Source organism: Haliotis rufescens, unplaced genomic scaffold (genome assembly GCF_023055435.1).
Source record: "Haliotis rufescens isolate VD_foot unplaced genomic scaffold, xgHalRufe1.0.p SCAF_1, whole genome shotgun sequence".
Taxonomy (NCBI): domain Eukaryota; kingdom Metazoa; phylum Mollusca; class Gastropoda; order Lepetellida; family Haliotidae; genus Haliotis; species Haliotis rufescens.
In genome coordinates this window covers 21,234,018-21,261,065 of record NW_025963779.1, presented here as the reverse complement: position 1 = coordinate 21,261,065, position 27,048 = coordinate 21,234,018, and the positions used below count along the sequence as shown (strand labels likewise).

Genomic DNA, 27,048 nt, shown 5'->3' with positions numbered 1-27,048 from the left:
AGGTCGGCGAGCCTGACCACCCGATCCCGGTAGCTGCCTCTTACGACAACTATGGATGGCTAAAAACTATTTCTAACCGGATCTCCACGGGTACTTTAGGATGCGTGAAAAACGAGATAACTGCGAACAACTGAGTAAAGGGACGAATTGTTCTGTGGAAGGGAAATGAATAACACTGGGAATAAGATAACCTATAATGCTTGTTTGGTTGGTTGGTAGTTTTACGCCGCACTCGGCAATATTGCAGCTGTGTGACGGCGGTCTGTAAATAACCGAGTCTGGACCAGACAAACCAGTGATTGATATCATGAGCATCGATCCACGCAATTGGGATCGATGACATGCATCAACCAAGTAAGCGAGCCTGACCACCCGATGCCGTTAGTCGCCTCTTACGTCAAGTATAGTTGCCTTTCACGGAAAGAATGGGTTGCTGAAGACCTATTCTACCCCAGATTTTCACGGGTCTAGCCTATAATGAGCACATCATACATAATACCTTGGGTGGGGATTTATAAAACAGCAACCTAAACAACGGACCGGTATAAGTCCGTGCCTAAATCATGATTTGTACATTTTAAAGATGCAACCCAAGTAAATACCATATAGCCTAATAATGAGGTTTGATTTGGGTTTGTTTGGGGCCAGTCGACAAATGTTACTTTTGAAAAGAAAGTAATAAGTATTTATTTGACTGAGAACATGGATGTGTTTCCTCGCGTGAACCTTCTGTGTTTCTGACAAACCAATACCAATTATAGATGTGTATGGTCATGAGGGCGTATCAGCGTCCATGATTAAAATATATTTCAAAAATCAAGGTATTTTCTAGAAGTATTTTCTCTACTTTTGTATATATAATAAATCCTTTGCCAAAGTGATTTTAGACGGTGTAGGTAAAACGGCACAAATATGTGGTGACTAGTTCCTACTGCGTCACCGACATGGTCATAGATTTCCGCCAGACATTTGGAACTTAGGCCAATTTCACACTTTTTAGGCAACCTGTTGTATGCACATGTTAGGTGTAAAAGCTATTCTTAACATTCTTGTGCCTAGAATTACCCTGCCCATATTTCTGATATATTTTAACACTGTTTTAAAAAAACATCTTTTCAAATTTCGTTTTTGCACCAGATTCTAATGCCATTCATGTCAGTTTCGCAGGTGATCAAAGATATAAATTAATTCATCAAGGCTCACGTATAAAAAGGAAGAAGGTATTTTCAGATTTATTGTTCTCAACAACATTAGAATATAACATTTTATCGAAAAAAAAGTAAATTGTCATAGAAAATACTTGAAAACATATTTATGCTTCAGACCGCTGGGGAGAAAAAGAAATTGTCCGCCGCAAAAAATACTTTGTTGCAAGGTGTGTTTAAAAAAGTTTTTATATTTAGGCCCATAGTTTTACTTACCAAATATCTGGTTTTGCAGCTGTATCTGAAGAAATATGGCGAACAAACGTTAAGTGTTCCTAAATATGTAACCTACTAAAGAAATTAGTTAATATTTTTGTTAATATTCCTCCCTTACTGCCAAGTCAGTTTTGGAAATTTGATTGTTTGTTTTTTTAACGCCGCAATCAGCAATATTTGAAAATAAATTCATAAGAAACATGTATTACCTCATGTTTAGGTACTTATAACAAATGATCAGTCAACATTATTGAACAATTCTAAACAATTCTAAAACAAGTTTTAAAAAAATACAGTGTTCTCCAGCGTGTCATTTTCCTCTTCTTGTGGGACCAAAACAGTGATCGTCGACTGTCCTCAGACGTCCTGAAGCTCGCCCCAAAGGCTTGTCTGTGTGTCATGCAGGTGCAGGGCACGAGACATTCGTCAACCCGTGAACAGCGTGAAGTGATTGCGTCATTCAAGCAGCTCGATATGATCATGCGAGTGTTGTAGCTTCTCGATCAACGCGCCACATCATGAATGTATATGACATTCAGATCTTTGTCTGTTAATTGCTATCAGTTGGTCACTGATATGTTTTTATATAGATGTTGGTCTTACTTTATTTCCTATCTCGTAATACTGACTATCGCGATACAGCGTGAATTAATCAAGATAGGAACATGTCCTTCGCAACACACAGGGCATGTTTACTGACGCGACGCCAACACTGGTCGATAAAATTACCAAAAAGATCGGTTCTACATATCAGCGAAAATTCCATTTTATTCCATATGAATGGACATGCTATAAATAATTGCTACTTTCAGTTCAGAAAAATCCCTTTGGAATAAATTACTTTGCTATATATAGTCTACCATATTTTATGAAAACCCTCACTACAGCCTATATAGCCAGCACGTGGGGCGTCGTTATTTCAAAACTCATTCCGAAACAAGTGCGGATTTCTATTTTAGCACCAGGATGCTTCACACTGTGTCCATATTTTAATTTTTCCAGTCTAAATGGATCAGTTATTGCACGACAAACACGTGGTGTACGTAATTTAATGTGCAACACATATCACTGCACGTAAATACTGATGTAGCTTCCATCTGTTTAAACCCGGAAGCAACCTATTATGGAAAACGGCAACCACATGGCATGGTTGTGTTTTAGCGTAGTAGACCAAATGTTCTTGGGAGTCCGAGAAACAACCGACGATATCGGATTCGGTTATGAAATAATAAAGGTCAATTATGAATCAAACCGTCCATTCCTACATTTATACATGTGTTTGATGTTATGTATAGTGGTGTTTTCTAATAAAATAATTCTAAAGTTTGGCTTTTATACAAATCATTAACCCTTTTTTCAAAAAGATTTTCGAGTCTTTATCATATCTCATAAACCACGATAACTGACACGCCATCCTTAACTATGCAGTTTATTCAACGCCTCTATTAAATTAGTGTGTTTATCTTACAGTTTCTCGTATCGCTGGCTATAGCAAGCATATTTTTTGTTTTCCATCCTTGCTGAAAAATTGTTGCTTCAGTTTACTAAACACGTTCAAAGTCTCGCAATACGTACAAAATAAGTATGAGAAACAATGGTAAACATCATAACTGACACTTATTTGGAAATATGAGGTTCTATACACCATACTTTTAACTGAATTCTCAACTTACAACAGTTTAAGAATGTCTCCGTTTTTAAGTATTTACAAACATTTTTTTAGATTTTGCTCAATATCTAATATCAATCCTGCAAATTGCGACATGTATATTGAAAACAATTAATAAATCAGTCAACAGAATACGTCTAGCTGCAACAATAATGTAGTGTTTATATATCTAATAGAAGAACGATGTTAATGATCATAAGAACACCTATCGCGAAAACACTTAATTTCTCTTCACGTGATACCACGTCACCAGGCGCGTAGTAATAATTATGTTAAGAAATTGCAATCTTGTAACATTTTTATATACACAGCATAATATTCAATTTTAAATAATATACTGAATAAAACATCGTGTCGATCTATTCACAGAAGTTTTAATCTAGATGCGTCACATCACATAGGAAGTACTGCAATTATGATTGGTGGAACTACGTTTTGCTGCGGAGTAACTTATGTTCGTGGACATATATAGACTTGAGTGTTCTGTCTGTTCGTCCCTCTTCTCAGGACATCAGTGGTTACGGAATCCCCAACACGTGCCGTGTTAGATTCCGTGTCACTCGTAAGATAGGAATAATTATTCTAAAAAATACCATAAAAAACACAAAACATTGAAAAAACAACCAAAAAAATAAGAAAAACTTAACTAAAAATACCAAAAAAAGTTATTGAAACGGCAGTTCCTGAGTCGACATACGGAGGAAGTCAGCACCCAAGTTCCAAACAACATTGATTTTGAAGAACTCTACGAGAAAACAAACAAGCCAAGATGAATCCCGCAGGACCAAGCTATCCGATGGCATCTCTCTACGTTGGAGATCTGCACCCCGATGTCACAGAAGCCATGTTGTTCGAGAAATTCTCAACAGCAGGACCTGTGTTGTCCATTCGTGTGTGTCGAGACATCCATACTCGACGATCACTTGGCTACGCCTATGTTAATTTCCAACAACCTGCTGACGGTATGTTAAATATCCATGTGTGTATTCGTTATAATTGCATATTGAGGACCTTTGCTTTATTGCGTTTGAAAGTAATAGGCCTAATGCGCAGCACGATGTTTCGATTCAGGACACGTAGGCGAGGCCTTCTTGTGTATTCTGGCAACATGAACTTGTTCGTTTCAGCGTTAAAATAACCTATTTCATCCCCACGACTATGTCCTACCATTGCCACATGTGACTTGACTGACCTCGTAACAGCCTGGATGGAGTTCACACCATCAACCACTGTTTTAATACATGAAGGGCACAGCTTTATTCTGTTAAGTGCTTACTTTCATGAAAGCACATTCAATTTCATGCACTTGGTATTGTGGCTCTTATGTTGCCTTTTTTATATCAATATATCTACCTGTTTGTGTATGTTATTGTGACCTGAAATAGCTGTCTAAGGTAATTTAAGTGTTCCCATTATGAATCAGAGTTGAATTAAGCCAACACTGAGAGAGTTTCAAATCTCGTCAAAGGCTTTCTTATTTCTGTTATTCATCAACTTCCCTCTTCTCCAACCAGTTGCATGTGAATACAAAATTAGATTGGAATTTTGATTGCTAATCTTTTTTCATTGTAATTTGTATATATATTGTACATATTTACAGCTGAAAGGGCTTTGGACACAATGAACTTTGATACCATCAAGGGTCGACCAATCAGAATAATGTGGTCTCAACGAGACCCTTCCTTGAGAAAGTCTGGAGTGGGCAATGTGTTCATCAAGAATTTGGACAAGAGCATCGACAACAAAGCTCTGTATGACACATTCTCTGCTTTTGGCAACATCCTGTCTTGTAAGGTATGTTAATAGACAAACTGATTGCATTGTGTCATTAACCGAGATGGATTTTGCATAGGTTACTTAAAGCGTGGACTCTCGGATTCCTTGTAGGAAGATGCAGTGTAATGCACACAACTAGTCCACATCTCATTTGAGAATGGTGCAGGTCTGATAACGGCCTAAAGCCAGTGTTTAGTTTCCCGTCTAGTAAGTTCAACCAATAAGTCTATATTTGAGACTACAGTTAACTGATTTCTAACACAGCATATTTTAATTTTTATGATAATGTTTTTCATCTGTAGATTTAAAGTGAGGTACCCAACTTGTCTCTTTGCAGATAGCTTCTGATGAAAATGGCTCCAAGGGTTATGGTTTTGTCCACTTTGAGACCGAGGAAGCTGCCAGACAGGCCATTGAGAAAGTTAATGGCATGTTGCTTAATGGCAAGAAAGTGTAAGTGCATATTAAACATAAACTCAACCCAGGAGCAAAATATCTAAATGTTCGAAGCTTGCTTTTTTTGCGAAAGATGACCATGCTGGCTGATCTTTCATTGTGCCCTCTGTAAAAAGAGTATGGGTGGACCAGGTCTCCTTATCCTATGGTATTGAATCGAAGGGGCAGAGTTTCCTTTGAGGTGTGGTTGGCCATGAAAGCTAGGGCCCTGTCTTATTTTGGGCACAGTGGCTGTTAGCATCTTCCTGAGGCAAGTGTCCACAAGCCTATATCAAAGAATTGTCTACCATTGCCATTTCAAGCCTACTTTTCTTGGCCTGTTCGTGGCACCACACCGTGTAGAAAATGAGCTGTTCCTTGTGATGAAGATGTGATATCCAATCAGATCGCTGTTCTTATTTCCATCGCTCCTCAAAGATGACTTCCATAGCAGCCAACCTGGTCCATCAGTTAACGAAAAGATTTGAGATTTCTCCCTGACAAAATGAGACTACAACAGTATCTCAATTTTGTATTGACCAAGTTTGTTATAGCTGTTCTTTCACATGAATTAGCTGAAGGGTAACTGTTCTTTTCTGAGCATAACAAGTGATAAATGTTTTTACACTATGAATCATTAACTACTATATTCCAATCTTTTTTTCAAACTGAAAGTACACTGTATGGTGTTAGGTAGGCAGAGGAAGCATGTACTGTCATCTGCCCCCACGTCTAAACCTGCTGATCGTCTATAACACGCGTAGATTATTTGGTTCCCCCAAAGTAGTGTTGTAGGAAGGAATCTGACCGTCAGCAGTGTACCATATCACAATACAACCCTTGGGTAGCGATATTTTCAAATAGTCAGATGAATGAGGATATAATTATATATTTTATATCTACCTTTTTTAGCCTTTGGATGGCCTGGGTTCTTATCTAAACAAAGTAAACTGCATACCGTCACACTGTTACATTAACATTACATATTGGGGACATAATAGGTAGTCTCATTTATCCCTACTCCCCATCTTGCAATCCGAAGTCGGGATTATTGAATGAAGTGCCATTTGAACAGTACAAATATGTATTATCTGGGCCCCCATGTATATTGCAATATGTATCGCTCTGCAGCTCTCCATAATTACAATGTGTTTCCATGTATATTATTTTTTGCTACTTTCTGTTCACCAATGCCAGTGGGCAGCTTTCCTTACTTTTGTACTGTTTTTAACAGGTATGTTGGCAAGTTCATCCCTAGGAAAGAGCGAATCGCCCTGCTTGGTGACAAGTACAAGCGTTTCAACAATGTTTACATCAAGAACTTCGGAGACGAGTTGGACGATGACAAGATTAGGGAATTGTTTGATCCATTCGGCAAGATCATAAGTGCCAAGGTAAGATCTTATCTCATACCACTTTTATTCAGAGATACTTGTTAGGTTTTGATATGGTGCTTTGTTCAATTGATGTTCTTCCATTACTTTGTCATGAATGGGGATGATGTATTTATGTCTTGACAGTTGCTCAAGCAAGATTTTCTGCCTGTTGACATGGATAATGAGCTCTTGCAGTGACCCCACACATTCCTTTCTGTTTCCTCCTTGGTGATTAAGGTGTTTGGCACCAATTAAGGAAGTTACATCACATACTTGTACACTAAATGTTCGTGTTTTACTTTTGTGGATCAATATATATTACAAAAAATGTCATTTGATGTTGGCAGGTGATGACAGATGAAATTGGCAAGTCAAGAGGGTTTGGTTTTGTTAGCTATGAGGAACCTGAGGCAGCTGAGAAGGTGTGTATTGTGTTCCATGGATAAGAAACAGTTGATCAATTTGCAACTTATAGGCTAAATTTATTTTTAAAATATGACGCCAAAAATGAAAATTATCCAGCTGATGTGTCAAACACTAATGCATTTTAGTAGAAATACTACCATTCCTTTCATTTGTAATAAAGTTTGCTTTAGATTCTCTTAAGATAAATGAAGTAATGTTTCTGTTTGCTAGGCCGTAGATAACTTGAATGGCATGGAGCTTGGAGGGGGGAAGGTGTTGTATGCTGGTCGTGCACAAAAGAAAGCAGAACGCCAAGCTGAATTGAAGGACAAGTTCGAGAAGATCAAAATGGAGAGGATCAACCGATACCAGGGTGTGAATCTGTATGTCAAAAATCTGGATGATGTGGTCGACGACGAGAGATTACGGAAGGAGTTCTCGCAATTTGGAACCATCACCAGTGCTCGAGTATGTGAAAACATTGTGTTATGAGAAGGGGGATTTCATACCTAACTTATACTTTGTGATGCCCACACACCCTGGTGTGTAGCTTTACCTAAATGGCTATCCACCTCTTTATACTGGGCAATATTGAAAATCCGACAAGTGTATCCATGTGGCACTGTTGCCATGAGCGGTTTCTGTGAACACTTGTCTGTACATGAGTAGTTAATGTTTCCTTGATGAATATCCAGTGTGACAAATTGGTTAATCTTTTTCCATGATGCTTTGATTGTTGAATTTTCCCCTTTTAACGGAAAAAGATAAGCATTTTTCATGTTGGTGTTTTCAACTCTTTTTCCAGGTCATGAGCGAAGGTGGTCGATCCAAGGGCTTCGGTTTTGTGTGCTTCAGCTCTCCCGAGGAGTCAACCAAGGCTGTAACCGAGATGAATGGCCGTATCATTGTGTCAAAACCTCTGTATGTGGCACTGGCCCAGCGTAAGGAAGACCGACGTGCTCACCTTGCCTCACAGTACATGCAGAGAATGACCACCATGAGACAACAGGTACACATGGTTTTGCTACATAAACATTTCTTAAAGATTCCATCAACTTTAAATGGGAAATTCTTCCATTTCAAACATTTTCTACAAGAATCTTGGGTCACTTGGATAAGTTTCCTAAGCATTGAATTAATCTGCATCCTTGGCTATGGGTCATATTGTCTCGTTATCGGAGGAAACTTGTCTCAGCTATGCCTAATTATCCCCCGCCGCGCGAAGCGGGGGATATAGTATTCACGACTGTCCGTCCGTATGTCCCACCTGTTTGTTGCCGCGATATCTCAAGAACTAAACACTGGATTGTCTTCATATTTGGAACTATGGTGTATATACAGACTCCGCAGACACCAGTCGGTTTTGGTGACCTTGATCCCATTTTCAAGGTCACAGCAGACAAATCTGCTTTTAGAGTTGGAAAACGGTGTTGCCGCGATATCTCAAGAACTAAACACTGGATTGTCTTCATATTTGGAACTATGGTGTATATACAGACACCGCAGACACCAGTCGGTTTTGGTGACCTTGACCCCATTGTCAAGGTCACAGCAGGCAAATCTGCTTTTGGAGTTAGAAAACGGTGTTGCCGCGATATCTCAAGAACTAATCGCTGGATTGTCTTCATATTTGGTACTATGGTGTACAGGCGGGGGATATTTCGTCACTCTGTGACAAATACTTGTTGTTTGTTTGGCCATGGTACTGTCATTCGAATTCCACATTTGGATACAATAAGTTCCACTTTCCCTTTCCAGTTGATAACCATGACATTATTGAAAGACAATTGGAGTGACATAACCGAACGGTTCATATGCTGTCAGTTCCATGATCTGCATTTGACACAACTGAATTTTTTTTCTTTTTTAAATATTTGCAATGATTGTCTTCTTCAGCAAACAGCACAGTTTAACCAGATGTTCCAGCCAACTGGAGCAGGTTACTTCGTGCCCACCATGCCCCAAGCCCAGCGTGGATTCTTCGCCCCAACACAAATGCCACAGGTCCGAGCCAGTCCCAGATGGCAGACACAAGTCCGACCAACACAGCCGACTGCAGGTTCAAACACTAACATATTGTATAAATAGACCCGTGAAGATCCAGGGTAAAATGGGTCTTCAACCCATGCTTGCCGTAAAAGGTGAATAGAGGGATTCCGGTGGTCAGGTTCGCTGACTTGGTTGATGCACGTCATCAATCCCAATTGCGTGGATTATGCTCATGATATTAATCGCTGGATTATCTTGTCCAGGCTAGATTATTTACAGACCGCCGTCATATAGCTGGATTATTGCAGAGTGTGGCATTAAACATCAAACAAACTGTTGAAAGATGTATGCCAAATTAACTCTTCTAATAAGAGCTACTTGTCTGAATGGGCAATTCAAGTCTGAAATTGTTATACCCTTACCATATGTTACTGGCAAACTGACATTGTTTTTGTTGCTTGCAGGTTTCCAAGGCATGCCCACCGGTGGCCAGATGCGCACTGCTGCCCCACGAGCTGGCCAGCCAGCCGTCCGTGCAGGTGTCAATGCCCGGCCAATCACTGGACAGTCTGGTGCAGTGCCAACCAACCCCAATGCTCGCATGGCTGCAATGGGCCCAAGCATGGGCAACCGACCAGCAGCTGCTGCAGCAGCAATGCCCAATGCCCCCAACAGACAAGGATTCAAGTTCAACACCCAGATGCGCAACCCCCCAACAGCTGTTCCACAGTCACAGGTCATGCAGCAGGTAGCTTAAAGCTTCAGTTTGATTCAAAGGTTTCATTCTTAACGCAAGTTGAAAATGGATGCCTGCAAATGGATGATTTGGCTGCCCGAAGTGTTGGGGGCACCCTCAATCCTTCTATATTAATTGCCATTCTTATTGATTTTGAGAGTACATTTCTGACAGTCAGGACCTCTGATCTTGGGTTAAAAGCCTCAGATTTGTCCTTGAAAGGACATTTGTGTTCAACCTATAATTTGAAAACTTCTGCAGTTGTTTCTATGCCAAAAGTAGGAGGGCAGTGCTTAGTTTAATTTAAGTATTTAGATTTTCTGAAAATTGTTTGGTTTTACGTAGAATTTCATGAGAATTTGTGTACTTAAAACATTAGTGCGACCGAAACTTGAGAACCACTACTTGGATTCTTTTCAAATTTAAGGAACACTTTCTATCCTTATAGAAGAATTGATCTCAAAATTTAATTTTGTCATGTATATTTTTCAAAAATATTTTGAACTTAGATATATATTTTTTACTTCTACGTTTGTGACCTGTAACTTGAAAACCACTTCATGGATTCGTTTTCATTTGGGAGTACACTTTCTATACCAAGTAGGTGAGGTTCAGTGTCAAGTTTGATTTCGATAAGTGATTTTTCTAAGAAAATATTGCTTTTTCATTGATTTGTCAGCACCAGACCTGTGCTAGTTGTCATATTTGACCTTCACCTTTACAGATGTTTCTGAAATGTGGTTTAATGCAACTTTAGGCCTTGAACTTTAGGTCAGGTTAGTAGGTGCTTTAGATTTCATATTTCGTTGTTAGGTAAAAACCAGAAGATTAAAAAGTTAGTTGATACACTGACATTAACAGAATGGGAGAGAAATTGTCTGGAAAATGCCCAAGTCTTGAAAAGTCATAGCTATGACTTGGCTATTTAAAAGCTATGGTTCATATCCCAACATCTTGTCAACCACCTGTTTTTATGTTTTATGGTTTAGGTGAAAATACAGAACTATATTATCAACTAAATCCCTGGTCTTTCAAGATGTTAGTTGGGTGTTACGTAGGGCTGCAACGAATACACTGAGGCAAATAAGATTCATATCATGAATATATGGTAACAAATATTCACAAATACAATAACAAGTCAGAAGTTGATCTTTAATTTATTACATTCAGTGAAAAATAACATAAATTATTTGACATTGTTGGATAATTATTAATATATGATACATTTATATACCGCATTTATCCAGGTACTAGTATCTGCTCAAATACAATAATGACCGGTGACCACAATACTGTCAAATTATATATACTACCCATCAAAAGTTTAGACTCACCAGTGTAAATGTAGCCACTCACTATACTCAACTGTTCCAAACCAGATAATGCCAAATATTCTAAACGTTTTACAGGTACTGTGAACACATGAACTGATGTGGCGTAAAACCAAATCTGTAACGGTGAAAAGATAAGAGTTTTGAAGTTATTAATTGATAAAACTCAGTGAAATGTCACATTTTTTTAAACAAAACTTCGCACCAAAACGCAGCTATTCACATGCACGATAATGCACGTGTTTAGCAGCAATTTGACGCGGGTTACTCGTGCAATTCATCTTTATAAGGATTGCAGTTGGCTCCTCTGAGTTAGTGGAGAAATTCTTCTTTGATGCAAGCATGGGTAGAGGGAGAAGTCTCCGTATTGAGCAACGACATCAAGCCTTGGCACTGCTACAAGATGGCAGATCACAACGGTATGTTGCCAGACGTCTTGGCGTATCCCAAAAGGCAGTTTCCAACCTCTGGGTACGCTTTCAACAGACCAACTCCGTCCAGGATCGACCCAGGTCGGGTAGGCCAAGGGTAACATCACAGCAAGATGACCGATACGTCTGTTTGGTGGTTCTCAGGGGCAGACACATTACAGCCACAGCAGCCAATAATGCTTTCCAACAAGCTACAGGACGACGTGTATCTGTATCAACAATACGCCGCCGATTACGTCACTACGGACTGCGGGCACGTCGTCCAGCTGTAAGACCCCCTCTTACACCACGCCACCGTCAGAACAGACTGAATTGGGCAAATGGACATTTACGCTGGGGTCCCCGCAGATGGGCAAGGGTACTCTTCTCCGACGAATCAAGGTTCAATCTGCATTTCAACGATGGTCGGATCCCAGTCTACAGACGTCAGGGAGAGCGGTACGCTGACGTTGCTGTTGTGGAGCACGATTGGTTTGGAGGTGGATCGGTTATGGTCTGGGGAGGTATCACCATGACTGGAAGAACTGATTTACTGGTACTGGAAGGAAATCTGACTGGGCAGAGATACAGGGACGAGATCATCATTCCCATTGTGCTTCCATTCTTAAGGGCCATGCCAGGTCACGCGGTTTTCCAAGATGATAATGCCAGGCCTCAGAGCTGGCATCGTGACAGCTTGTTTACAACAATTTGGGGTGAATCGAATGGATTGGCCAGCATTATCGCCCGATATGAACCCCATTGAGCATGTTTGGGATCTGCTGGGACGGCGTGTTTATGCCAGAGTTCCTCCCCCTGCTAACCTTCGCCAACTTCGCAATGCATTGTTAGAGGAGTGGCAAAACATTCCCCAGCGGCAGATTGGACTGTTCATTCGTGGTATGCAACGTGTGTTAGAGCCAGCGGTGGTCATACCCGTTATTAACTTTTTCAATTTCACTTTTGTATGGTACCAGCCAATACGGCATTCTGGTTCACTAATCATCAATGCACACGGCCTTCTGAACATGGATTTGAAGACCTAAATGAATGATTTTGGGTTTTTTATTGTTAGCTTTCACAAATACGATTTTCCTACGAGATATAGTGAGTGGTTTCAGTGAGTCTAAACTTTTGATGGGTAGTATATATGAGTGTTGTCGTTAAAGAAATCTCTGCATATAATATGTTCTTATGGATATTTTTAGGTTCAGGGTATTTAGATGCACATGATTGCATATTCGTAAATATTCGATTTCTAGTGACCACGAATAACGAATTCAGTTCATGAATGGATACGTTTCATTTCACTGAATATGCGAGTGAATCGTAATAGCCCTAGTGTTATGTTTTTATGTTTTATGGTTTAGGTGAAAATACAGAACTATATTATCAACTAAATCCCTGGTCTTTCAAGATGTTAGTTGGGTGTTACGTAGGGCTGCAACGAATACACTGAGGCAAATACGATTCATATCATGAATATAGGGTAACTAATACGAATATTTATTCATGAATATAATAACAAGTGAGCAGTTGATCTTTAATTTATTACATTCAGTGGAAAATAACAACAAATTATTTGACATGGTTGGATAATTATTAATATATGATACATTTATATACTGCATTTATCCAGGTACTAGTATCTGCTCAAATACGATAATGACCGCTGACCACAATACTGACAAATTATATATATGAGTGTTGTCTTTAAGAAATCTCTGCATATAATGTTATGGATATCTGAAGGTACAGGGTATATAGATGCACGTGATTGCATATTCGTAAATATTTGATTCTAGTGACCACGAATAACGAATTCAATTCATGAATGGATACGTTTCGATTCACTGAATACGGGAGTGAATCGTAACAGCCCTAGTGTTATGTTAAGTAACCGTATGATTTTGAGATTATAGGTATCTAAACTGCTGATAATCGGACTTCATACATCTCATCTGTTTCAGCCCCAGCAATCTGTTGTCATCCCAGGGCAGGAGCCTCTGACGGCCTCCATGTTGGCTGCTGCACCACCACAGGAACAAAAGCAGATGCTAGGAGAGAGGCTGTTCCCTCTTATCCAGAGGATGTACCCCGAGCTGGCCGGAAAAATCACTGGCATGCTGCTCGAGATTGACAACTCCGAACTTCTTCACATGTTGGAGTCAAACGAGTCTCTCAAGGCAAAGGTAGGTAGATCAAAGACGGGATCTCTGAATATATGCTACTCATCCGAAATTAAAGAACGCCCACATTTGGAAGGCTGTGTTGCAATACCCACCAGCGATGACAGATTAACCATGGTCATGAAAGAATTGGGTGTATTTTTTGTGTGGTATTTTTTTTCCAGAATTAATGTCTTGTTAATCTATCGAAGTGAACTTTCTGTGAAACTGGATACAGTAACAAGTTATTTTGGCAATGTCCTGTTTTGATAATAGGATACTCAGCGAAGCACTAAAAGAATTAAAACAGCGTCCAGAATACTTTGTGGCTGTAGTCTCTGTATCTGCCCTTGACATTGAATAGGCTGATGAAATTGTACAACCAAGATGTCTTGAGAATGCCTTTGCTATGGTTTGAGATGCTGATCAGTGTTTTGTGTCCCCAGGTTGACGAGGCTGTTGCTGTATTGCAAGCCCACCAGGCCAAGGAAGCTGCTGCCATGTCCAAAGGCGACAAGTGATCTCTTCCCACTTCCTCCGTTTGTCATTTCTGCACCGTCAAGCTAGACAGGGAACATCTGGACAAGTGACACAATCTAGCCGAAAAAATAGCTGGATTGTAAATTGTAGCTGTTTGTGCAAGCAATGTTTGTCTTGCATTGTTTTGTCTGTCCTTTTGATGGTGCAGAATGGCATTCTTACAGTTTGAAAAAAAAATAGAAAAAAATAGCAAAATATGTTAAAATAAGTACAAAATAGGAGAGATCTCCTGTTTTCACTGTTAAAAAAAACATCAGTTGCAGTCAGGTACTGATAGATTATTAACTTTATCCATAACTCCGCTGTTATGACATACAAAGTGTATAATAGCATTATAAAAATAGCAACAGACTAAAAAAACAGACCTTTATGTATTGTGTACAATAGTGTTCTTAGTTATTTTTGCTTTGCTGTATTGAATGTTTGTCAACTTTCTTTGAATGACTTAACCATTGTTTGTCAGTTGAGTTGTATGGAAGCATTATAGAGAACATGAGAAGAGGGACTACTGTAATGGATGTAGTTAATAATCTATTGAGTCTGTTAAACCAATGTTTTATTTTACAACAAATAAACCGTTTCATTGAATTGTGGTTTTGTTGTTCGTAACATTAGAGAATAGAATGCAACACAATGAGAAATATAGATCTGGTTCTTCAGCATGGCATATAGCTGGAATATTGCTGAGTGCGGCGTTAAACAACAAACCAAATCTTCAGCATGGCATGGTTGATTCAATGTTAATGCATCCGAAATGATGCAATACACGATTTGCCTTCCCATGTATTGATACTTTTAAGAAACTGATGCAGCTTCAAAACACTATCATTTACTCAGTTTTGCTTGTAACTTTTGACTGGCAAATCATTGCATGATACCAGTGTTCAAAATACCTGCCTGCCCGACCGTCCCAAACGGGTTGATTTCAACTCGGGCTGCCAGATTTTCAAATCCCCCTGCCCGACGGTCGGGTTATATTTCATATGTGAAAATATTCAAAATACTTCCCGATAAGCATTAATTCACATGTAAAGATGAATGATAAAATTTAACCAAAAAGAAACCCCGTTAGCTTATCCTGAGAAACATATGATTATAGTGGGCAGGCAGGTTTTGGTCAGGGCTGGCAAGTATTTCAGCTAGCCAGTCCTGTGGTCTGGCTGAAATTTTTGGGAGTTTCATACCCTGATGATACTACCTGGCTTAGTGTACTTGGGAGTTCACTCTGAACCGGAGCACATTCATTAACACAACACAAATCTTTGGATATATATTGTGCAGTAGCCATATCTTGAGGGATTCGGTGAAATTGTAGACACCACCAACTTGGACACAATTTACAGTGATCTTGTAGACAAGTCAGGAGTGAATTTGTTCACACAATTTCATTAGTTGTGTTTGAGTGGTTTTTTCAAGGATCCTTTATTAATAAGGTGTTAAATATAAAATATGGTATTTATTAATATTTCTTTTGCCGGATCCTTTATTAATAGGTTAATATTCTGGTAGGTGTATCGAAGCTGACGAGGGGCATTTGGTAAAGTGGTGAAGTATAGGATTGCCCTACATTTGGTTTTGAAAGGATTAGCAGGATTCTTTCTAAACACTATGGATAATCTGGTAAATATATCTAGGCACAGGACAAGACCATAAAAATACTTTTTTGTCATTTAAGATTTTATATACATTTTAGGTCACAATCCAATATGTAGATCTATGTCATAAATAATTATTTCAGTATTTTATTTGTTTTGTCAGTGTACCCAAAATTTTGTCTAAGATTGGAGGGTCAGTGAATTCGTGGCTTCCCAAAAAATTCAATTTATTCTGATTTGTTAAGTTAAACTACTGATAGAGAACTTGGTTTTCATTACTGGCCGATGCTGGTAAAAACAAATGCACCACAACAATATTTGTACCATATGGTAGCTGTCAACTGTCCTGATTATTTTTTACACGAATTTGCGAAAGAAGTACGATTTCTTGTTATGCCAAGTTGCCAACCTCTGAAAGTCGCGAGTACTAACTTTTCATCGATTTCGGTAAAAGAAGGGGAGATTATTTAACCTTGCACCGTCTGCGACTTGACTGGGATCCAGTCTACCAAGCTCCTTCACAGTGCATGACAACTTCGTTACGCTCTACCTAATCAAGCTCCTCGGTGCCTGTCTCAAACGGTCTATCCTGTGAGGAGCTTGTACGTGAAAGAGGAGCGGTGGCCGATCTGTCGCTGGCTGCGATTGAACTAAGTCACTAAATGTCATTCATTGGTGCCCGGTATCGGATCAAAACAAGTTGCGGATTTACGTCCCTCTGATTCAGACGAAGACCAGCTGTACGGTGATACGGCAAGTTTCATCTAGGTTTGTTTGCTTTATACACCGCACTCAGGAATATTTAAGCTACATTACGGTGGCTTGTTATAAGCCTGGGCCAGAGAAAACCGTGGTTTGTAACTTAGGCCCTTGTCAGGGTACGATGACCGTACACTTGTCAAATAAGTCACAGATTGACCCTATATAATATATGTATTTATTTTTTTGAGTCCAGTGGATATTACACAAAGAACATGCGATATTGTTTTCATGGCTTATAGGTTGCATGAACATCGGATCACTAACATAGGAAGCAACATGAAAGTGAAAGTAGCGGAGGCGCCATTTTACTATTCCCTGTTATAACATCAATAGATAATTTATTGACGTCAATAATTGAATTTGATATCAATAATTAATTTATTTATATTACAAATCCAATTTTGAGATTAAATCTGAAGTGTTTTTAGATCACTAAATTGAATTGTTGGTATAGAAAGTAAAATATATCAAGTATGACACAGAATCTTCTCTCTTTTTTTAATATCTCAATTTTAGAAATCACAAATTCGTTTAGTATTATTGGTATAAAAAAATGGAATTTGTGATGTCAATAATTTACTTCTAGGTTCATATCGCTGTAAAGAATTAAGTTACTTGTAAACAATATTGTCTGCCAAGCTTATCACACAAAGTAAATTGGAAATATTTATTTAGGAAAGGTGAAATTATGAAAAATACTTTTACAGACGTTATACTGTTTAGTTAAGTTTGATATGATATGCTGATAATAAGTTGAATTACCCACACTCCTTGTCTGCAATCGAATATAATATCAATCATATTTGTGATATATCATTTTATGTCTGAAATTTCAATTATAAATAGATCATATCTAAATTTCGAATTTGTTATATCAATCAATTGAATTTGGGATATATAAAAATCGAATTTGTGACATCAATGAATCATTTTTAGATAATTAAACTTTGAATATGTGACAAAACAATCAAATTTGGGATATCAATAAATCATTTTATATCCAAAATTCGAATTTGTTGTGTCAATAAAAAAATTATATCTAAAAATGGAATTTATTCCAATAAATAATTTTGATGTCTGAAAGAATTGGATTTGTAATGTCGGTAAATTGTTAAGTGATATGTAATGAAACAAATTTGAGATGTCAAATGTTTTTATTATATCTTTAAATAAAATTGGTGACATCAATAAATCATTTTATGATATCTAAAAATTGCATTCTTGATGTCAACAAGTGATCTATATCTAAACATCAAATTATCTATATGTAGTCAGAATCTTGTCAAAATGTGATTGAAAAGTCATTAGCATAGAAGGAAAGATACACTGGTCCTTCAGAGAATCTCATCTTTGTAAATATTAATAATAGTGTTCTAAATTAGAGCAGGGTAGTCTGTAGGTTATGTGATCATGTTTGTGAAACCTAACCTTTCAGTGATGTTTACAGGATGTTTAAATAAACCTGATTACAAACATATCACATGGGAACCCTGAGGAAATCAAATCTTTGAACCCTTGTAATTATCTTGAACTTAAGAACTAACAGTAATAACTACCACTGCATAACTGTATGGCACAAGACCCACAAGTCTGGTGGTGTTCAGGGAAATGGTCATTTACTGTTCAACTCAAGAATGATAAAATGACATAATATGTTCCCCCGGTGGTGGGTTGGTTGGGAAAAAGCATGGTTCACAAGTAAAAGCACACAACACCAGCAAGCATCCTTTAGTGACAAAATAAAACATACCATTAGAGTAATTCCACATTGCAGCCCCCTAATGGAGTTATCTCCCTTACACCAGCGAGACATTGAGGCTATACAGACTAACCCGATTAAGCTAGAGCACTCAATGCTGGAAAATCATATAATGTTGAACAACTCTTGCATCAAATGCTTCAGTCATGAGTAGAAAAATAAAGCGTTATTCCAAAAGTTTGAAATGTTTTTCTCCATGAGGCATTTTTAAGGAGTAAGGTGAGTGAGTGAGTGAGTGATTTGGGTTTAACGCCGCTTTTAACAGTATTCCAGTTATATCGCGGCGTGTCAGCTTAATGTGGGAGGAAAGCCCGAAGTGATGCAGGTCTCAGATGTTTACCACTTCGGTGAAACCCACGAGCACGGGTATGGTGCTGACAAACCTAGAAACATAATTGGGGCGAACCGGGATTCGAACCCACAATCATAGGTTTCTGGCGTGCCCAAGGGACGCAACTCTGCACAGCGAATCGCGCCGCCTTAGACGACTGGGCCACCCGTGCCTCCTTAAGGAGTAAGGACAAGGTATATGGATGAACAACTTCTTTAATACAATTAGGAGCTACATTTAGGTGTAGGCAGTTGCCCCTCCCCCTAGATTTTTTATAGAAAACAGTTTTATTTGAATCAAGTTGGGGACAAGTGATACTTGTAAAAATATGTGCACCCCCCTGTCATAAAAAGTTAACTACGGCCATGCACTATCTGGTATCAATATCACGTCATGTGTCAAAATGAAAAAATTTACCCTTACAACTGTTGACTTAAGGGTCAAAGGGAGACCACTCTTCAAACCTTGTTGATAATTTTAACTATAATCTATTAATTAAGTCACAAACGTTATCTAAAATGCATATTAATTATATTAAAACACAAAACAGTGTCGAATAACAAATTTCTGTTCCCGAATTTTCATGTGAAATATGATAGGTGGGTGTTGGAAAATCCCAAATGGCTGTCACTGACGGTAAACAGTCTCATATTAGATCAGTAACAACCATCTTGGATTTTTACTGACAGTATACAGGCTCATATGTTGTTAGTAGTTCTGCTCTCTAAATGGTCAATCTCACTTCAACATTGTTGAACAATGTTTTACGACATTGTTCAACCATTTGGGCAGTTGCATATCACTCTGAACTACTGGTAACCTCCAAACCATATTCTAAGTTAAACCGACCTGATGTTAATTGCTAACAATGCAAAGACTACTTGCACAACTGTCAGTTGACTGTGAAGAGGACGTCTGTTGAAAATATGAAGTTGCATGTGAATACAAAATTAGATTGGAATTTTGATTGCTAATCTTTTTTCATTGTAATTTGTATATATATTGTACATATTTACAGCTGGAAGGGCTTTGGACCCACTGAACTTTGATACCATCAAGGGTCAACCAATCAGAATAATGTGGTCTCAACAAGACACTCCCTTGAGAAAGTCTGGAGTGGGCAATGTGTTCATCAAGAATTTGGACAAGAGCATCGACAACAAAGCCCTGTATGACACATTCTCTGCTTTTGGCAACATCCTGTCTTGTGAGGTATGTTAATAGACAAACTGATGGCATTGTGTCGTTAACCGAGATGGATTTTGCATAGGTTACTTAAAGCGGGGACTCTCGGATTCCTTGTAGGAAGATGCAGTGTAATGCACACAACTAGTCCACATCTCATTTGAGATTGGTGCAGGTCTGATAACGGCCTAAAGCCAGTGTTTAGTTTCCCGTCTAGTAAGTTCAACCAATAAGTCTATATTTGAGACTACAGTTAACTGATTTCTAACACAGCATATTTTAATTTTTATGATAATGTTTTTCATCTGTAGATTTAAAGTGAGGTACCCAACTTTTCTCTTTGCAGATAGCTTCTGATGAAAATGGCTCCAAGGGTTATGGTGATGTCCACTTTGAGACCGAGGAAGCTGCCAGACAGGCCATTGAGAAAGTTAATGGCATGTTGCTTAATGGCAAGAAAGTGTAAGTGCATATTAAACATAAACTCAACCCAGGAGCAAAATATCTAAATGTTCGAAGCTTGCTTTTTTTGCGAAAGATGACCATGCTGGCTGATCTTTCATTGTGCCCTCTGTAAAAAGAGTATGGGTGGACCAGGTCTCCTTATCCTATGGTATTGAATCGAAGGGGCAGTGTTTCCTTTGAGGTGTGGTTGGCCATGAAAGCTAGGGCCCTGTCTTATTTTGGGCACAGTGGCTGTTAGCATCTTCCTGAGGCAAGTGTCCACAAGCCTATATCAAAGAATTGTCTACCATTGCCATTTCAAGCCTACTTTTCTTGGCCTGTTCGTGGCACCACATCGTGTAGAAAATGAGCTGTTCCTTGTGATGAAGATGTGATATCCAATCAGATCGCTGTTCTTATTTCCATCGCTCCACAAAGATGACTTCCATAGCAGCCAACCTGGTCCATCAGTTAACGAAAAGATTTGAGATTTCATCCCTGGCAAAATGAGACTACCACAGTATCTCAATTTTTTATTGACCAAGTTTGTTATAGCTGTTCTTTCACATGAATTAGCTAAGGGTAACTGTTCTTTACTGAGCATAACAAGTGATAAATGTTTTTACACTATAAATCATTAACTACTATATTCCAATCTTTTTTTCAAACTGAAAATACACTGTGTATGGTGTTAGGTAGGCAGAGGAAGCATGTACTGTCATCTGCCCCCTCCGACTAAACCTGCTGATCTTCTATAACACGCTTAAATTATTTGGTCCCCCCAAAGTAGTGTTGTAGGAAGGAATCTGACCGTCAGCAGTATACCATATCACAATACAACCCTTGGGTAGCGATATTTTCCAATAGTCAAAGGGCGGTCGGGTAGCCTAGTGGTTAAAGCGTTAGCTCGTCACGCCGAAGACCCGTGTTCGATTCCCGACATGGGTACAATATTGATATTGCTGGAATATTGCTTAAAGCGGCGTAAAACCTCACTCACTCCAATAGTCACAGATGAATGAGGATATATTTATATAAATTATATCTACCTTTTTTAGCCTTTGGATGGACTGGGTTCTTATCTAAACAAAGTAAACTGCATACGCATCACACTGTTACATTAACATTCCATATTGGGGACATAATAGGTAGTCTCATTTATCCCTACTCCCCATCTTGCAAACTTGAATGAAGAGCCATTTGAACAGAACAAATATGTATTATCTGGGCCCCCATGTATATTGCAATATGTATCGCTCTGCAGCTCTCTATAATTACAATGTGTTTCCATGTATATTTTTTTTTGCTACTTTCTGTTCACCAATGCCAGTGGGCAGCTTTCCTTACTTTTGTACTGTTTTTAACAGGTATGTTGGCAAGTTCATCCCTAGGAAAGAGCAAATCGCCCTGCATGCTGACAAGATGAAGCGTTTCAACAATGTTTACATCAAGAACTTCGGAGACGAGTTGGACGATGACAAGATTAGGGAATTGTTTGATCCATTTGGCAAGATCATAAGTGCCAAGGTAAGATCTTATCTAATACCACTTTTATTCAGAGTTACTTGCTATCCCCCGCCCAACGAAGTTGGCGGGGGATATAGAAACGGGCTCCGTCCGTCACGTTTCGTTTCCGGAGCATAACTCATAAACCGTTCAATATTTTTTCATTGAACTTTGCAGGTCTGTCAGGTACATGCTGAACTGGTGCCTTTTGCTATTGAGACATTTTAGAATTTTTTATTTTTTACGTTTCCATGGCAACAAGATGGACTTAGGTTCTGTGAGGGTAGGGTTCGTTTCCGGAGCATAACTCATAAACCGTTCAATATTTTTTCATCAAACTTTGCAGGTCTGTCAGGTACATGCTGAACTGGTGCCTTTTGCTATTGAGAAATTTTAGAATTTTTTATTTTTTACGTTTCCATGGCAACAAGATGGACTTAGGTTCCAAACTCATCTTTTTTTTACAATTTCCATGACAAGTTCCACCTCGGTTAAATAAGGTTAAGGTTTGTTTAGATTTTATTATGTCATAAATTCTGCAACAGGGGCGGGGGATATAGCCACGTTAGTGGCAAACTCTTGTTAGGTTTTGATATGGTACTTTGTTCAATTGATGTTCTTCCATTACTTTGTCATGAATGGGGATGATGTATTTATGTCTTGACAGTTGCTCAAGCAAGATTTTCTGCCTGTTGACATGGATATTGAGCTCTTGCAGTGACCCCACACATTCCTTTCTGTTTCCTCCTTGGTGATTAAGGTGTTTGGCACCAATTAAGGAAGTTACATCACATACTTGTACACTAAATGTTCGTGTTTTACTTTTGTGGATCAATATATATTACAAAAAATGTCATTTGATGTTGGCAGGTGATGACAAATGAAATTGGCAAGTCAAGAGGGTTTGGTTTTGTGAGCTTTGAGGAACCTGAGGCAGCTGAGAAGGTGTGTATTGTGTTCCGTGGATAAGAAACAGTTGATCAATTTGCAACTTATAGGCTTAATGTATTTTTGCAATATACGCCAAAAATGATAATTATTTATTTATCCAGCTGACGTGTCAAACACTAATGCATTTTAGTAGAAAAACTACCATTCCTTTCATTTGTAATAAAGTTTGCTTTAGATTCTCTAAGATAAATGAAGTAATGTTTCTGTTTGCTAGGCCGTAGATAACTTGAATGGCATGGGGGAAGGTGTTGTATGCTGGTCGTGCACAAAAGAAAGCAGAACGCCAAGCTGAATTGAAGGACAAGTTCGAGAAGATCAAAATGGAGAGGATCAACCGATACCAGGGGGTGAATCTGTATGTCAAAAATCTGGATGATGTGGTCGACGCCGAGAGACTAAGGAAGGAGTTCTCGCAATTTGGAACCATCACCAGTGCTAGAGTATGTGAAAACATTTGTGTTCTGAGAAGGGGGATTTCATACCTAACTGATACTTTGTCATGCCCACACACCCTGGTGTGTAGCTTTACCTAAATGGCTATCCACCTCTTTATACTGGGCAATATTGAAAATCCGACATGTGTATCCATATGGCACTGTTGCCATGAGCGGTTTCTGTGAACACTTGTCTGTACATGAGTAGTTAATGCTTCCTTGATGAATATCCAGTGTGACAAATTGGTTAATCTTTTTCCATGATGCTTTGATTGTTGAATTTTCCCCTTTTAACGGAAAAAGAGTATTTTTCATGTTGGTTGTTTTTAACACTTTTTCCAGGTCATGAGCGAAGGTGTTCGATCCAAGGGCTTTGGTTTTGTGTGCTTCAGCTCTCCCGAGGAGGCAACCAAGGCTGTAACCGAGATGAATGGCCATATCATTGTGTCAAAACATCTGTATGTGGCACTGGCCATGCGTAAGGAAGACCGACGTGCTCACCTTGCCTCACAGTACATGCAGAGAATGACCACCATGAGACCACAGGTACACATAGTTTTGCTACATAAACATTTCTTAAAGATTATATCAACCTTAAATGGGAAATTCTTCCATTTCAAACATTTTCTACAAGAATCTTGGGTCACATGGATAAGTTTCCTAAGCACTGAATTAATCTGCATCCTTGGCTATGGGTCATATTGTCTCGTTATCAGAGGAAACTTGTCTCAGCTATGCCTAATTGTCTGTTTGGCCATGGTACCCTCATTCGAATTCCACATTTGCTTCAAGTATAATCCTTTGACTGTTAGCACCATCCCCATGGATACAATAAGTCCCACTTTCCTTTTCCAGTTGATAACCATGACATTACTGAAAGACAATTGGAGTGACATAAAACCAAACGGTTCATATGCTGTCAGTTCCATGATCTGCATTTGACACAACTGAATTTTTTTCTTTTTTAAATATTTGCAATGATTGTCTTCTTCAGCAAACAGCACAGCTTAGCCAGATGTTCCAGCCAACTGGAGCAGGTTACTTCGTGCCCACCATGCCCCAAGCCCAGCGTGGATTCTTCGCCCCAACACAAATGCCACAGGTCCGAGCCAGTCCCAGATGGCAGACACAAGTCCGACCAACACAGCCGACTGCAGGTTGGAACACTAACATATTGTATAAATAGACCCGTGAAGATCCAGGGTAAAATAGGTCTTCAACCCATGCCTTCCGTAAAAGGCGACTAACGGGATCGGGTGGTCAGGTTCGCTGACTTGGTTGATGCACGTCATCAATCCCAATCGCGTGGATACACGTAGGCGAGGCCTTCTTGTGTATTCTGGCAACATGAACTTGTTTGTTTCAGCGTTAAAATAACCTATTTCATCCCCATGACTATGTCCTACTTTTGCCACGTGACTTGACTGACCTCGTAACAGCCTGGATGGAGTTCACACCATCAACCACTGTTTTAATACATCAAGGGCACAGCTTTATTCTGTTAAGTGCTTACTTACATGAAAGCACATTCAATTTCATGCACTTGGTATTGTGGCTCTTATGTTGCCTTTTATATATCGATATACCTACCTGTTTTTGTATGTTATTGTGACCTGAAATAGCGGTCTAAGGTAATTTAAGTGTTCCCATTATGAATCAGAGTTGAATTAAGCCAACACTGAGAGAGTTTCAAATCTCGTCAAAGGCTCGTCCTTCTTATTTCTGTTATTCATCAACTTCCCTCTTCTCCAACCAGTTGCATGTGAATACAAAATTAGATTGCAATTTTGATTGCTAATCTCTTTTCATTGTAATTTGTATATATATTGTACTTTTTTACAGCTGAAAGGGCTTTGGACACAATGAACTTTGATACCATCAAGGGTCGACCATGAGCGGTTTCTGTGAACACTTGTCTGTACATGAGTAGTTAATGCTTCCTTGATGAATATCCAGTATGACAAATTGGTTAATCTTTTTCCATGATGCTTTGATTGTTGAATTTTCCCCTTTTAACGGAAAAAGAGTATTTTTCATGTTGGTTGTTTTCAACTCTTTTTCCAGGTCACGAGCGATATTAGTTTATTTTGGATTTTTTTATAATTGTTTGGTTTTACTTATAACTTATCATCCAAAACTGGCTCCCACAGGAGATATCGCTTGGATGAGATCAAGCGATATCTACACTGTAGATATCGCTGCAATGAAATTACATCACAATGCTTTGCAGACAATTGTGACGTCACTGGTTACCATGACGTCACAATCAAATGACATCACTAATGGCTCTGCTACTGAAGCCGTTTTCAGTACTTTTTACACTGAAGACACTGCTAATTACTGTCTACAAATTGAAAAAGTTGAAAGAATGATGTTGGATGATAAATAAAATCTCACCCTCGTGTCTTTTGATATCAAATATATCAACACTCGTTGATAAAAGTGGCAAAAATCCTCGGCAAGCCTCGGAATTTTTCCACTTTTATCAACTCGTGTTGATATATTTGATATCAAAAGACACTCTGGTGAGATTCTCTATTTAATGAGAATTTGTGTACTTAAACATTAGTGCGACCGAAACTTGAGAACTACTGCTTTGATTCTTTTCAAATTTAAGGAACACTTTCTATCCTAATAGAAAAGTTGATGTAAAAGTTCAATTTTGACATGTATATTTTCCAAAAATATTTTTTCGTCATATTTTGAACGTAGATATATATTTTTTACTTCTACATTTGTGACCTGTAACTTGAAAACCATTTGGGTACAATGTGTGAAGCCCATTTCTGGTGTCCCCGGCCGTGATATTGTTTGAATATTGCTAAAAGCGGCGTAAAACCATACTCACTCACTGAAAACCACTTCATGGATTTGTTTCCATTTGGGAGTACACTTTCTATACCAAGTAGGAGAGGTTCAGTGTCAAGTTTGATTTCAATAAGTGATTTTTCTAAGAAAATATTGCTTTTTCATTGATTTGTCAGCACCAGACCTGTGCTAGTTGTCATATTTGACCTTCACCTTTACAGATGTTTCTGAAATGTGGTTTAATGCAACTTTAGGCCTTGAACTTTAGGTCAGGTTAGTCGGTGCTTTAGATTTCATATTTCGTTGTTAGGTAAAAACCAGAAGATTAAAAAGTTAGTTGATACGCTGACATTAACAGAATGGGAGAGAAATTGTCTGGAAAATGCCCAAGTCTTGAAAAGTCATAGCTATGACTTGGCTATTTAAAAGCTATGGTTCATATCCCAACATCTTGTCAACCACCTGTTTTTATGTTTTATGGTTTAGGTGAAAATACAGAACTATATTATCATCTAAATCCCTGGACTTTCAAGATGTTAGTTGGGTGTTACGTAGGGCTGCAACGAATACACTGAGGCGAATACGATTCATATCATGAATATAGGATAACTAATACGAATATTTATTCACGAATACAATAACAAGTCAGCAGTTGATCTTTAATTTATTACATTCAGTGGAAAATAACAACAAATTATTTGACATGGTTGGATAATTCTTAATATATTATACATTTTTATACTGCATTTATCCAGGTACTAGTATCTGCTCAAATACGACAATGACCGGTGACCACAATACTGTCAAATTATATATATGAGTGTTGTCTTTAAAGAAATCTCTGCATATAATATGTTCTTATGGATATCTGTAGGTACAGGGTATGTAGATGCACATGATTGCATATTCGTTAATATTAGATTCTGGTGACCACGAATAACGAATTCAGTTCATGAATGGATACGTTTCAATTCACTGAATACGCGAGTTAATCGTAACAGCCCTAGTGTTACATAA

At 38.6% G+C, this 27,048-nt stretch overlaps 1 pseudogene; it reads left to right on the top strand.

Moving 5' to 3' along the window:
* Nucleotides 1-3,571: 3,571 nt before the first annotated feature.
* The window catches only part of LOC125378142, a 32,440-nt pseudogene continuing 8,963 nt past the window's right edge, over nucleotides 3,572-27,048 (top strand).